The following is a 13734-nucleotide window of genomic DNA, read 5'->3' as shown; positions in this document are numbered from 1 at the left end:
ATTCGGTGTCTGAAAAAATTCAGATACATGTTTTCAAAGTAATTATTTTCAATGCTATAAATTCGGTGTCTGATAAAATTCAAAAATCAGATACATGTTTTCAAAGTAATTATTTTCAATGCTTTAAATTTGGTGTCTGAAAAAATTCAGATACATGTTTTCAAAGTAATTATTTTCAATGCTATAAATTCAATTCAGATACATGTTTTCAAAGTAATTATTTTCAATGCTATAAATTCGGTGTCTGATCAAATTCAAATACTTCTGTCACTCATTTGCTTCCATACTGGCTCTTGTATTTTGTTATCTTGCTTTCCTTCTCTCTCTTCTCTCTCTCTTCTCTCTCTCTCTTCTCTCTCTCTATCTCATCCTCTTCTCTTCTGTCGTTGAATTTGTGGTTCGTTCTTTTTATTTGCCTTTTTCACTTTTCGTGTAGGGCAGTGAGTGGAAGTCCCATCCCCTCCACGTCGGGGACCAGCACGCCTCGCCGGGGCCGGCGACAGCTCCCCCAGACCCCCGCCACGCTACGCCCCCACGTCACCTATTCCCCCGTGGTCCGTAAGGCTATGCCCACGCCTCCCGGGGTGCCCCAGGGGCGCCTCCCGGCCCGGCCCCCTGGCGCTTTTCTCCGGAGCCCCCCCCAGGGGCCTCCCCCTGCCGGCCCCCCGCCACCCCACCATGGCTCACCTCGTCAGGGTCGCCACCCGCCACCTCGCTGGGGTGACGCGGGAGGAGGGGGGTCTCCATGGAGGGCGACGGTTGCTTCTACAACCAGGACTACGAGCCACGCCACGAGCCGCCCGCCTATGAGCAGAGCCCCGCATAACATTGGGGTCTTGTGCTTGGCACTCCGAGCATGGCACTAACACTGTCACGGTTAGGAGTTTGATTCCTGCTGGGGCCACCCGTTGTGAATGATGTATACAGTCATTCCAAAGCACTTTATGTCCTAGTAATAGAGCTGTGCTATAGAGATGCTGTCATTCATTCATAACTAAACCAAAAGACATTTATAAACAACGTCTTACTAAATGCAGGCTTTCATTTACAACTGAACGGCCATATCACTCGTTTTTGTATTAATTCTCCTAAAAAATTTTGCTAAGCTAGACTAACATGAAAGTTTAAGTGAAAGTACACACTTGAGTAAAAGTCAAAGTTTCTACTTTTAAATGTACTTAAGTAGTAAATTGAACTTTTTTTCTGACTGTCTATATTCTTCTGATAGCAGGTGTTTAATCAAAGATCCCCTGTGGGAGAAGCTGTTGCAGGGGAACAATGGGTTAATTTCATTGGAGGCTTTGTCGTTGGGTTCAGAGAGGAGGATGTGATATTTTTTTGTTAATAAATGTTTAAATATCTATTCAAGTTGTCATTTTTAACTGGAAAAAGTAGCATGTATGGGGGTAATTGTTACTTTACTTGATATTTGAGCTTCACTGCAGAATGGTGTATATTGTGTACAATGTGCACATACACTGAGAATATATTTCAGTGAGGTAGGAGACAGCATGTAAACTTCTGAATTGTTCAATGCGGGACATGCCAATACTCCATTGGTAAAGGGAAGGGTCCTTAAATATGTGGCATTGTATTACTAATCAACCATTTCCTACTGTATTTCCGGTAATGTATGGTCATAGGCAGATAGTGGAGTAGCTCTGGCAGAATACTGGGTACACAGTAAATTCCGCAAAGTAAATTTGACTCAAACTGAGTACATTTCACTCAAACTGAGTAAAATTTCTTTACTCAGTTTGAATCAAATGTACTCAGTTTGAGTCAAATGTACTCTGCGGAATTTACTGTGTAGTACCATTGCATTGGCAGTGTCGGCTAGGCTTCGGGCAACCAAACCTGGCCCAGTGTGTGTGGGTCGCATCTGGGCTGCTTTAGGCAACCCGACGTTCACCGCTTCCGGCAACCCCGGACATGGCCCAGTGTACTCGGGCCGGAATCGGCCAGTCAGTCATTGCCGCCTACTCGGCCGATCCGGACGTTCACCGCTTCCGGCAACCCCGGACCTGGCCCAGTGTACTCGGGCCGGAATCGGCCAGTCAGTCATTGCCGCCTACTTGGCCGACTCTGGCAGCCGGACTTGGGCCGACTAATTTCTTCCGGCCTGCCGGATACAGGCCATTAATGGGCCGGAACTTTTTGGCCACCTGGGACCCCAGTCATCACACACATAATAAACCTCTCCATAAAACAGGGACACGTCCCCAAGGACTTCAAAATTGCGAAAGTAACACAAAAAGGGCAGCAAATTAGACCCAGGCAAATACCACCCTGTTTCTATCCTTACATCCATCTCGAAAGTCATAAAAAATAGTATTCGAACAGATCGAAAAGTACCTCACGGAAAAAATCTAATCTACGAATTCCAATCTGGCTTCAGAACATCCCACTCCACTGACACATGCCTTCTCTATTTGAACGACCACATCAAACAAGAGGTGGATGCGGGCAAATACTGTGGCATGGACTCAGCCCTGCTGGTCTCTGACAAGAACAAGTTACAGGTTGAAAAAGCCCTCAGCTCGGAACTAGGCAAAATCTGCATATGGCTCGCCGACAACAAACTATCATTACACATGGACAAAACAGAGTCCATTCTCTTCGGTTCAAATAACAAACTCAGCAAGACCGACGGCTTCTCGGTTACAGTGGGTGACAATATTGTCACTAGGAAAGATGAAATTACATACCTGGGTTCCATCCTAGAGGCTAATCTGTCCTGTGACAAAATGGCATCCAATGTAATAAAAAAAGTTAACCAACGAACTAGATTCTTGTGCCGGATCTCCTCTCTGGTAAACAAGAATACTCTGAAGACTCTGGCAGGAGCACTCATTCAAGGGTATTACGACTATGCTTGCACCTCATGGTACCAAAGCACCTCAAAGGCACTAAAAAACAAATTACAAACATCTCAAAACAAGCTAGTCAGACTACTGCTTGACCTGTCTCCTAGAACCCACCTCACCCCTGCCCACTTTGACAAACTAGGATGGCTTAGAGTAGACGAGAGAGTACAGCAACTTGCAATGGGCCTGGTCTACAAGATACACTATGCGACCAAGGTACCCATGTACATGTCAAAATACTTCCCAAAGGTCAGTGAATACCACGATCACAACACCAGAGGGAGCTCCACAAATCATGTTAAACCCAGATTCGGCTCAAACAAGGGACTAAACACATTTCGCAATTATGCCACATCAATGTGGAACGCCCTACCCAAAGCTGTAAAGGAATGTGAATCACTACCCACTTTCAAAAACACTCTCAAGGAACACCTACGGGAGACTGCAATTCGAACCTGGCCCCTACAAATGTCCTAACCCAGTTGTACAGTAAATGACCAAGTATGGCTTTGTCAGTATTCCAATGTACAGTGTACAGTGTCCCCCCCCCACCCAACCCCACCCCACCCACCCAACCTCCTCCAATGTACAGTTTCTACATCAAATATATACACTCTTTTTCTGGACACTTTTTGTACTGTATTTGCAAATCTGATATGTCATAAATGTATAGATGTAGCAGTACTGTCTATCTGTATGTCATGTATGTCATATATGTTATGATAAATTGAAAATGGGGGACCCTGATGTAAACAAGACGAAAGTCTTTCTCTGGTCTGCATCCCCTTAACAATTGTATGTATCGAGCTGTACTGTACTGTACCCATTCTGCAATCTGTTAATAAACTTTTCAATCAATCAATCAATCAATCGGAATATGGGTGCACACGTGGGAGTGCGCGCAAAATCGGACAAGACCCAACTACTCTAAGTTTTAGCCACCCCCAACTGCATTGCGCAGCTGGAAGTGTTTCACTCTCTCGGGCTTATATCCCAGATTTGTTCCCCTCAGATCCACAAAGGCCCTCTGACTGTTTTATACACATTAGTCTCTGTTCTCCCATACCTGTCTGGGACGGTGTCCACAATACACTTTCACCTCCCTGGAGAATCCTTAAGAGAGTCATAGTTACTCCAGCCGTTTACCCGCACTTCATTGAATTTCAACACTGACCAACACTTCTATAAGGTGGGAAAAGCTAATCACATATTTTGCTCCCCCCATTCTCTGCCCCTCTGTCTCCCTTTCGCTCTCTCTCTCTCTCTCTCTCTCTCTCTCTCTCTCTCTCTCTCTCTCTCTCTCTCTCTCTCTCTCTCTCTCTCTCTCTCTCTCTCTCTCTCTCTCTCTCTCTCTCTCCTTCCTTTTATATCTATCTGTCCCTCTCTTTCTCTAGAAGTGTGACTGCCTGCTCAGTCTGGAGACCTACTCAGTGGAACAAAAGAGACGTGTGTGCCAGTGTCTGAAAGACACCATTGACAAGCAGCTTCAGCTCCAGAGGAGAGAGCACCTTGCCCCACACTTCCAACAGGTAGGGGAGGGACACACACACACACACGCACGCACGCACGCACGCACGCACGCACACACACACACACACACACACACACACACACACACACACACACACACACACACACACACACACACACACACACACACACACACACACACACACACACACACACACACACACACACACACACACACACACACACACACACACACACACTTACTCTCGGCCATGTACAAAAAACATTAAAACACGTGTTAAAATAACACAAGATGTGCTGTCCCGAAGTCGCAGCAGCTGTGTTGAAAAACACAATACATTTTTGTTTAATTATTATTATTATTATTATTTTTTATTTAAGCTATCTGTTGATATCTACATGTTTTTATGCACAGATATTATCTGTCTGCTATAATCCATTATGGAACATATTGTATAACAATATTGGCCAAAGTGCATTTCCTATTAAAGTTCTTATGACCACCTTCCATCAGAAAGTCATCAGGGCATGGTGTCCTATTTGATCAACTACCAGCAGCCAGTCAAATTCCTACGCAGTGCTGCCTCTATGCCTGTATGTCACAGCCTGCAAAACAGCTGCCCCAAGTGCCTTATAACTGGACTAAATCCAGACAAAACATGACCAAATTAGTTTGAAAGAAAAGTCGGCAATAACTTTCAATGGGGTGCATACAGAGTATCACAAATATACCAATATTAAGCTTGTCTGAACATTTATGAGTTATGCAGTGATGTAGATCATAAAAGTAAACTGACTATCTTTTCTGTGTGAGGAAACCATACCTTTATGGCTGCTTTCATCATCGTTTCAATGGACACAGTGAATAAACTAAACAAATATGGGGGGAACAATAATATAATATTATTTATTCAATATGTTAATGGAAAATAATACTAGTATAGGTAGCACCGGTTAGACAGTGAGATATTTGACAGTGGAACGTCATCCAGCTTTCTGCGTAGGAGTGTGGCGGCCAGTCTCTTGTTATTCTATCATGTATTTTCTTTGTTGACAAAAACTAGCTCACACTTTAGCTCCACCTATTTTATAGACCTGTGCATTTCAAAATGATTTATTTTCCAGCAAATTATTACATCAACACTGTGCAGTCAGAACAGTATTATGTTTGTAGGTTTTTTTTTTCCAGCAAATCTCTTAGTTCCAAGATTGCTTATTTAAAATCACTTTGGCTTTCGTTTTGGGAGAAATTTACACACAACCAGAACCTCGCGGGGAAGCAGCAGAAGCACATACTCATTTACACAGTGCTTATGGGCCGAGCCAGGCCAACACAGCTTGAAATCCAAAGTGAGAAAAATGTGGTACTTGATTAGAAATATAAAACAATGAATTTTTTTTAATAAAAGCTTACAGATGTGTTCAATAGACTCACAGGAATTATGTAAAGTTGCCCAAATAGTGCTAGGAATAGCAATGCATGTCCCCTTTAAGGGTTTGTTCAGAGTGCCTCCATACTGCCCCCTAGTAGTCAGAAAATAATCATTGCAGCTTTAACTCACATTCTTAATAGAGAGGTGTAGTGGTTACGTCATTTTAGTTTTTTTCGTGTTCCACCCTCTGTCCAACACATTGTATTTCCCCATTGCCCATTTCTAAAGCGTCTAGTTTAAAACAAATAAATCATGGACATTTGCATGGTGTACCTTTCTGTGCGTATTCATCCACAATCTATAGCTCAACATGAAAATATTTGCAATGAATCGTAAAGGTAGCAAAATCACAACGTTTATGTTTTCGTTCACTGAGGAACTACACTCACTTTGGTGCTGCTGACTGACGTCACCACAGTGTAGACTCATGGCTTTAGTCGCAGACCTACGATCAGATTTCCCTTACATTCCATAAGCTTAACAATTCGTACAATGAGAAACTAACTGACCCTGAATCTGTGGCTAGTATCTGTTTCACCCAACACTAGTGCTCCGGTGATCATAACCATTTATCTCTAAAGCCAACCACTATTTTTAAAAGCCACAACCACGTTACCATATTTGTATTTATAATTAAAATCGTATAACTTTATTTTGCTGCATATTAAATCACTGTAAATACTAATCTAAATCATTGTTTCGTTGTACATATTGTGTATAGTTTATAACGTTATTGTTTTTTTATGTAACGTTAGTAGCTTGCTAGCCGGCATTCCCGAAACTCCTCTACATGCCCCGATTTAAAAATGTTCTCTCCTCTTTGTATACTTTTGTCCTCACCAACAAAGTATTCTGGCAGGGAACTAATGGACACGACAGTAGACAATTGCTAACGTCTAGTACGTTAACTTTAGCTCGGTAACGTTAGCTAGCGTGGTATCAGCTGGCCGTTATGTGTATTAGGCGGCAACACTGAACGGCAGGCATTTTCCTGCCGTACACTGGTAAGTGTTGTTATTTTTTAACGACAAATAAAAAACCGCATAACTACCTTTATTTCAACCAAAAATGCTTAAACAATAATGTTAGTGGTAGAAGGGAACTCATTTTGTGCAAAAATGGAAGCTTTTCAATTTCCATGCAGCAGAATTGTTACAATAGCGTAATCAATTTTCCATGTAAATGTGTAAAAAATAATCATTTACAGACTTTTTTTTTTATTGCTAAAACCTCAAAGTGATGCTGTAATTTTGCAACCGAGGGCCCTACAGGGTTAATTCATGTACACATGTTTCATGTTGGTTCATCTACTGTACCAGAAGGAGTCTGTCGTGTCCTCCCGCAGTGAGGCCTCTCCCTTGGCTTTCGCCTAGTCCCCCAGTACCTGAATAGGTTGATTTAAGATTTGTTTTGTTTATGCATAATATGTAATTAATCAAATAATTAGTCATGATTAATATGTTTATGCAACATGTAATTATATATTTCTATATATGTATCTTCCACACACCGCACCCTCTTACACAAACACAGTCAAGACATGTGCTTAAATACTTGGTTTGGAGTATTTGGAAAACAAGATAGTAAATCATTTCACATGCACACACTCTTGTACACACTCTTTCTCGCACACATAGACACATTTGAAGTCCTATGCATGTGCCCAACATACCATCCCCCACACCTTCCTTTAATTAGTCAGACATGTGGACGCACACTGAAGCGACAGGAAGTTTGTAGAGTTTGGTTAAAACCAACATGAATTTCCTTATATGGTAGCAACTGTCACCCTGGTAAAATATGTAAACTGGCAGACGGCCAAATACATTGAATTATTTCCCCCAGTAGATAGGGACTATTGGTAAAATTCCTGCCTGGATGTGTTTTATTCAAATCTCAACCCACTGAACTCAGTTTTAATTACTTTATGACTAATTATTTAGATTTTTCTTGGGTTTTCTCCTACACACCTACCCCCCACAGATTCTTCCTCTTCTCTGACCCCTCACGTTCACCTCAGAGCTTGTGTGTGTCAGATGAGGATGCACCATTTCACTCCTCTACATGTCTCCTCCCCCGGGGAAGAGTCCCCCGTGACCCTGCTTCTCTGATCCAGCCACGGAGGCTGCAGCGGTGCCTGGTCGTCACAGTCTCCCTCTCTCCCTTCCCATCCCCATCCTCCTCGCACTGGAGCGCATTTCAAAACAGTGTAAACTATATAATTACCTCTGAATTTAAAAATATGAGGTTTACCACAATGAAATGTAGGTTTGAGTGACATAAAAAAAGTATTATATTATATTATAATAATAATTTAAAAAAAATTGGATGGAAGAGCCACACATTGACGGGCAAAGAGCCACATGCGGCTCGCGAGCCACGGGTTGGCCACCCCTGCGCTAGACGCTCGCAAAGTGCTGTGACTTCCGTCTGTTCCAACGGCCCATATGTGGAATAACGTTCTAATTACTAAGTAATTTTGAAATTTTAGAAACCGTGCCAGGTACCGAGTGACGAGGATACATTTATTGAAAATGCCTAGGGGTCATTTGACCCCTTGTCGGCTGTGCTAATGTTAAAACCACCAGCCTCCGATCGCACGACAAAGAATGTAGTTGAGGGTGAATGTGGCTCACTTTACCCACCCGATATAAATCTTCCATGTTGAAAATGTTGTGATGTCTATACTTGATCTGAATTGTTTAGCTGCTGTAACAGAGAGTCTCCTGCAGCATCGTGTTTAGCTGCTGTAACAGAGAGTCTCCTGCAGCATCGTGTTTAGCTGCTGTAACAGAGAGTCTCCTGCAGCATCGTGTTTAGCTGCTGTAACAGAGAGTCTCCTGCAGCATCGTGTTTAGCTGCTGTAACAGAGAGTCTCCTGCAGCATCGTGTTTAGCTGCTGTAACAGAGAGTCTCCTGCAGCATCGTGTTTAGCTGCTGTAACAGAGAGTCTCCTGCAGCATCGTGGTTTAGCTGCTGTAACAGAGAGTGTCCTGCAGCATCGCGTTTAGCTGCTGTAACAGAGAGTGTCCTGCAGCATCGCGTTTAGCTGCTGTAACAGAGAGTGTCCTGCAGCATTGTGTTTAGCTGCTGTGCTTTTACCTTCATTCACCCCACTGTCAGACACTTAACCTCTAACTGCTCCCGATGAGCAGGTTGGCAACTTGAATGGTTGCCTCCGCCGTCTGTGTGAGAATGTTTGACTGTGAATCTGAATTTGTGTAACTAAATTGTAAAGTGCTTTGGATAAAAACTGTTTTATAAATGCACCATTTACCATTTACCAACAAAAAATAACAATAACAACTAGGGATGTTTGATATTGGATTTTTTTACCGCTATCCGATATACCGATATTGTCCAACTCTTAATTTCCGATACCGTTATCAACCGATACCGATATATGCAGGGTTTCCCCTCGAAAAAAGCTGGATAATTTCAGGTAATTAACATTACATATCTCTTCTCGTGGAATGAACACAACATTATGCATACTTTTGACAATAAATAAATTAAGAATTTGTTCTTACTTGCTTGCCTGGGTAAATAATGGTTAATCAAATGTAAAATACCGATAATTTCTGATATTACATTTTAATGCCAATATCGGCCGATAATATCGGTAGGCCGATAATATCGGACATCCCTAATGTGTTTGTATGTAACAACCCATTACATACTTGCTTTACTTAATCATATCTAATGAGGTATTTTACACACACCAGTGGTGGGCATAAGTGGGTGTATTTTTACCCTCCCCTCCCCCTCTGTGCCCTCTCCTGGGCTGGCCCGCAGGCAGCGCCAATCGAGGATGTAAACAAACGGTTTAAGTGCTCTTTGGGCTCCCGGGCCCTGCTGGAGAGGCTGGTTGCTGGGAAGTGAGGTTACTATGGTCCCTGATTGTCTAGAGAGCTCTCTGGGGGGATGTCTACTCAGAGCAATGCTCCCTGCTTGCTGTTTTTGTTGTTGTTGTTATTGTTGGAGAGAATTATCTGTTGTTTTGAAAGGGAGATACATTTGACAGTTATGTGTGAGTGATCTGTTTGTAGAAGCTTCCTCTGGAGTGATGTCTCGAAGGGTGATTGGATGATCTTGTCTGCTGCTGTGCACTATTTCTTACATTTACATTTATATTTAGTCATTTAGCTGACGCTTTTATTCAAAGTGACTTACAAATTGTGTACAAGTCAGTAGGAAGGGTGCACCTCTGGGTAAGGGTGGCTAAGGGTAAGTGGTATTGTTCGTCAAACAGTGTTGAACCTGAGTGCTACATTCTGAGTGCATAGTAGTATACATAGTATACATATTAGCATATGTAGTAGTATAGACATAGTAGCATAGTACATAATAGTACAATATGTTATTTCAGATATCAATTGAAGAAGTGTGTTTTTAGTAAATGGCAGAAAATTGGGCAGGTTTCAGCTGTCCTGACTGTGGTTAGAAGTTTGCAGTAATCAAGGTGATACATGACAGGAGGAGTAAGGTGGCTTATTCTGTCAGGAAAAGGTGAATCCTTCTGACATTGCTCAGGAAGAATCTGCAGGTTCTGGTTGTTGAGGTGATGTGAGCAGAGAAGTTCAGCCAGTCATCAAGGACCACATATTGGTTCTTGGCGGTCAGGGATGGAGCCAAGGCTACATTCTCCACTGTGATCAAAAGGTTGGTCAGCAGGGAGGATTCGACCGGCAGGTGAAGTAGCTCTGTTTTGCTTAGGTTCAGTTTGAGGTGATTGGTCATCATCCAGGCGGAAATGTTGGACAGGCAGGCCAAGATCCACTCATAGACTTGGGTATCTGAGGGAGGAAAGGAGAGGAAGAGTTGAGTGTCATTGACATAGCAGTGATATGAGAAGGCATGAAATGTGATAATGTTACCCAGAGATTTGGTGTAGAGAGAGAAGAGGAGCGGTCCAAGGACTGAACCCTAGGGGACACCCATATGTAGGGGGGCGGGGGACTGACAGGGTTCCTCTCCATGATACTTGGTAGGAGCGGTTGTCGAGGTAGAATGACAGCCATGCCAGTGCAGAGCGCAGCTCTGCAACTCCCATTCCTGCGAGGGATGTGAGGAGGATCTGATGGTTGACTGTGTCAAAGGCTACTGACAGGTCTAGGAGAACCAGGACAGAGGAGAGGCCTTTTGCTCTTGCTAAGTGAAGAGCCTCTGTGACTGCTATGAGGGCCATCTGTGGAGTAACCAGTCTTGAAGCCTGACTGATTTGGGTCTAGGAGGTCGTTCTGTAATAGATCATCAGTGAGCTGGTTGGATAGTGAGGAGGGAGGACATGCAGTTTGCAGAGGTTCTTAGCCGAGGTCTTAATCTTATGGTGAAAGGATGAGACTTTGGCAGTAGTAATGTTTTTGGAGAATGCTAGAGGTTAACGATAGGTAGTGATGTCACCAGTGAGGCAGGTCTTTTTATACTTCCTCTCGGCTGCTCTCAGGCACTGTATTTCTTCTCTCACTGTACCTGTCAGCCATGGTCTGGGTGTGGAACAGCTTTATTCATTTCCGTCCTTCTTTAATTTCTTCCTTCTTTCATTCCTTCCTTTCTTCTGTCATTCCTTCCTTCATTCTTTCCTTCTTCTCTTCATTCCATCCATCCTTAATTTTTTCCTTCCTTCCTTCCTTCCTTCCTTCCTTCCTTCCTTCCTTCCTTCCTTCCTTCCTTCCTTCCTTCCTTCCTTCCTTCCTTCCTTCCTTCCTTCCTTCCTTCCTTCCTTCCTTCCTTCCTTCCTTCCTTCCTTCCTTCCTTCCTTCCTTCCTTCCTTCCTTCCTTCCTTCCTTCCTTCCTTCCTTCCTTCCTTCCTTCCTTCCTTCCTTCCTTCCTTCCTTCCATCCTTCCTTCCTTCTTTCTTTCCTTCATTCCTTCCATGTGTCCTTCATGACCAACGTGCCAACCTGTGCTTAACCTTGTTTTACAACAAACCTCTCACTGCATGATGCTGTTCTGAGACGCCCAGGTTGAGAGTTTTGGTTGAAAAGTGCTAAAAGTGTCAAAGGCTGCCATCTACCAAGCCTTTAGTCCACCAGCACATAAAATAGAGAGAAATGAGGATGAATCGTGCGTGCGTGCATGCGTGCATGTGTGTATATATGTGTCTGTATATTTCTGCCTCTATGTTTATGTGTGTGAGTGTTATTGTGTGAGAAGGTTGTTTTTCGGATGGCAGCCTTGAAGCCCAGAACAGCTGTTTTTCCTAGCTGACCCACTTACTTCTGAGAAAAATAAAGACATTTGTGTCTATCTTAAGTACAACAATAACAGCAAGGGTAGCAGTAAGTTGATTAGCTGCTATTATGTAACTGATAGTGATTAAAATAAGTATATACAAAAAATATATATATAAAAAACTAGTTGCATGCTAACGTTAGCCGATTTCGGTTGTATCAGTCAAAGTATTTTATCGTATGCACCTTTCATCCACACGGAACTGTGTTCTGGGAGCCTGAATACGCTATTTTCTGAGACCAGCTCCCAGAGTGGGCAAATTTGAAGACGCCCCCCTTGCGCCACCGTCTTTACAAGCCTATACATATCTTTTCCTGAACCGATGATGCGATAGCTCACCTCTCCCTTAATCCGCATGTGCAAACTCAGCCAACATCACAACAACAATGGCATCGTACAGAGTAGTTGCGTTCGTGTTAGAGAAGCTATTGAGCTTGATCAGGCTATTACAGCTAAATTGACAACAGATTGACATATCCCTTAATCCGCATGCGCAAACCCAGCCAACAAAAAATAAACATGATACATATATGTCTTATATGCCCATATATGTTCTGGCTAGAAGTTTTTATTAAACACCGGGAGGCTACTGTGATGAAATACACGATACGATACTAGCTAGAGATTAGTGTCACATAGCAGGCCTTTTTCTGAAAACCCAAATAAGCTAGCTAAGTAGCCAAGCACATAGACTGTTCCATAGCATACGCCTTCAGTTGATCATGACAAATCCTCTCTTACCTTGACGATTAAAAAGCCTCCATCATTTAGTAAATAGTATTCCCATGGCTGGTGTTGAGATTTTACGATGCCAGCTTGTGAGAATTTGTTGTAGCCATGCTATTCAATGCTATCAACATTAGCACTAACACAACGTTACCCAACTAACGTTAATGCCATTCAGAATTTAAACACACAGTAACATCATCATTCATTGTTTACAATGCACGGGTGGAGCTAGTCGAAAGGACTGGACACAGAGACAAGTTAAACATCAATCAATTAATTTAATACAACAGGTAGTTCGAGCTGCCTCCGACCGCACCACGGGGCTATTATATTATATCCGGCTTTGACGCGCTCTCTCTCTCCTGCCGATTAAAATCAGCAGCTCTTCCTCCTCCTCCTCCTCCTCCTCCTCACATAGCTGCATTTATGCCGCGGTGTGTGTCTCCTATCCTTTGGAAACTATAGCATCAGCTCAAAAGTACAGAACCGGACGACACTCCGCTAGCGAAAACAACGATAACACTTCCGGCCGGGGGGTTTCAAAATAAAAGAGCGACATCTAAAACAGGAAAGACATTTATTTTGTACATTTGTGGCCCGCACTTATTTCTTGAGACGATTTCGTTTTTACCGAAAAACTTTTTTAAATGAAAATGAAATGAAAACGTAAAAAGATTGGCTCCGTCTTCGTCTGGACAAGGCCTGAGACTCAACTAGAAAGGTGTGCTCAGTAGAGCACACATCTCCACCAGACAGACAAACACACATACAAACACACTGACTGATGGTAATAGGAAGCATAGGAAGGGTGAGAGGTAGTATAGGAAGGAACATGGATATGTTCATTTAACCATGATCACAAAAATCTGATTAGAAAAAGTTGTACTAGTATAATTAACTCACTAGAATGCCTGATCGAAACCTTTTTTTATGTCTCATTGTGGCCTCAGCTTGCGTTTCTGATAGCAGACAGGTATTTC

Source organism: Notolepis coatsorum (genome assembly GCF_963971535.1).
Source record: "Notolepis coatsorum genome assembly, chromosome: 11".
NCBI lineage: Eukaryota > Metazoa > Chordata > Actinopteri > Aulopiformes > Paralepididae > Notolepis > Notolepis coatsorum.
The sequence above is the reverse complement of the archived record's forward strand: the minus strand, read 5'-3'. Positions refer to the sequence as shown.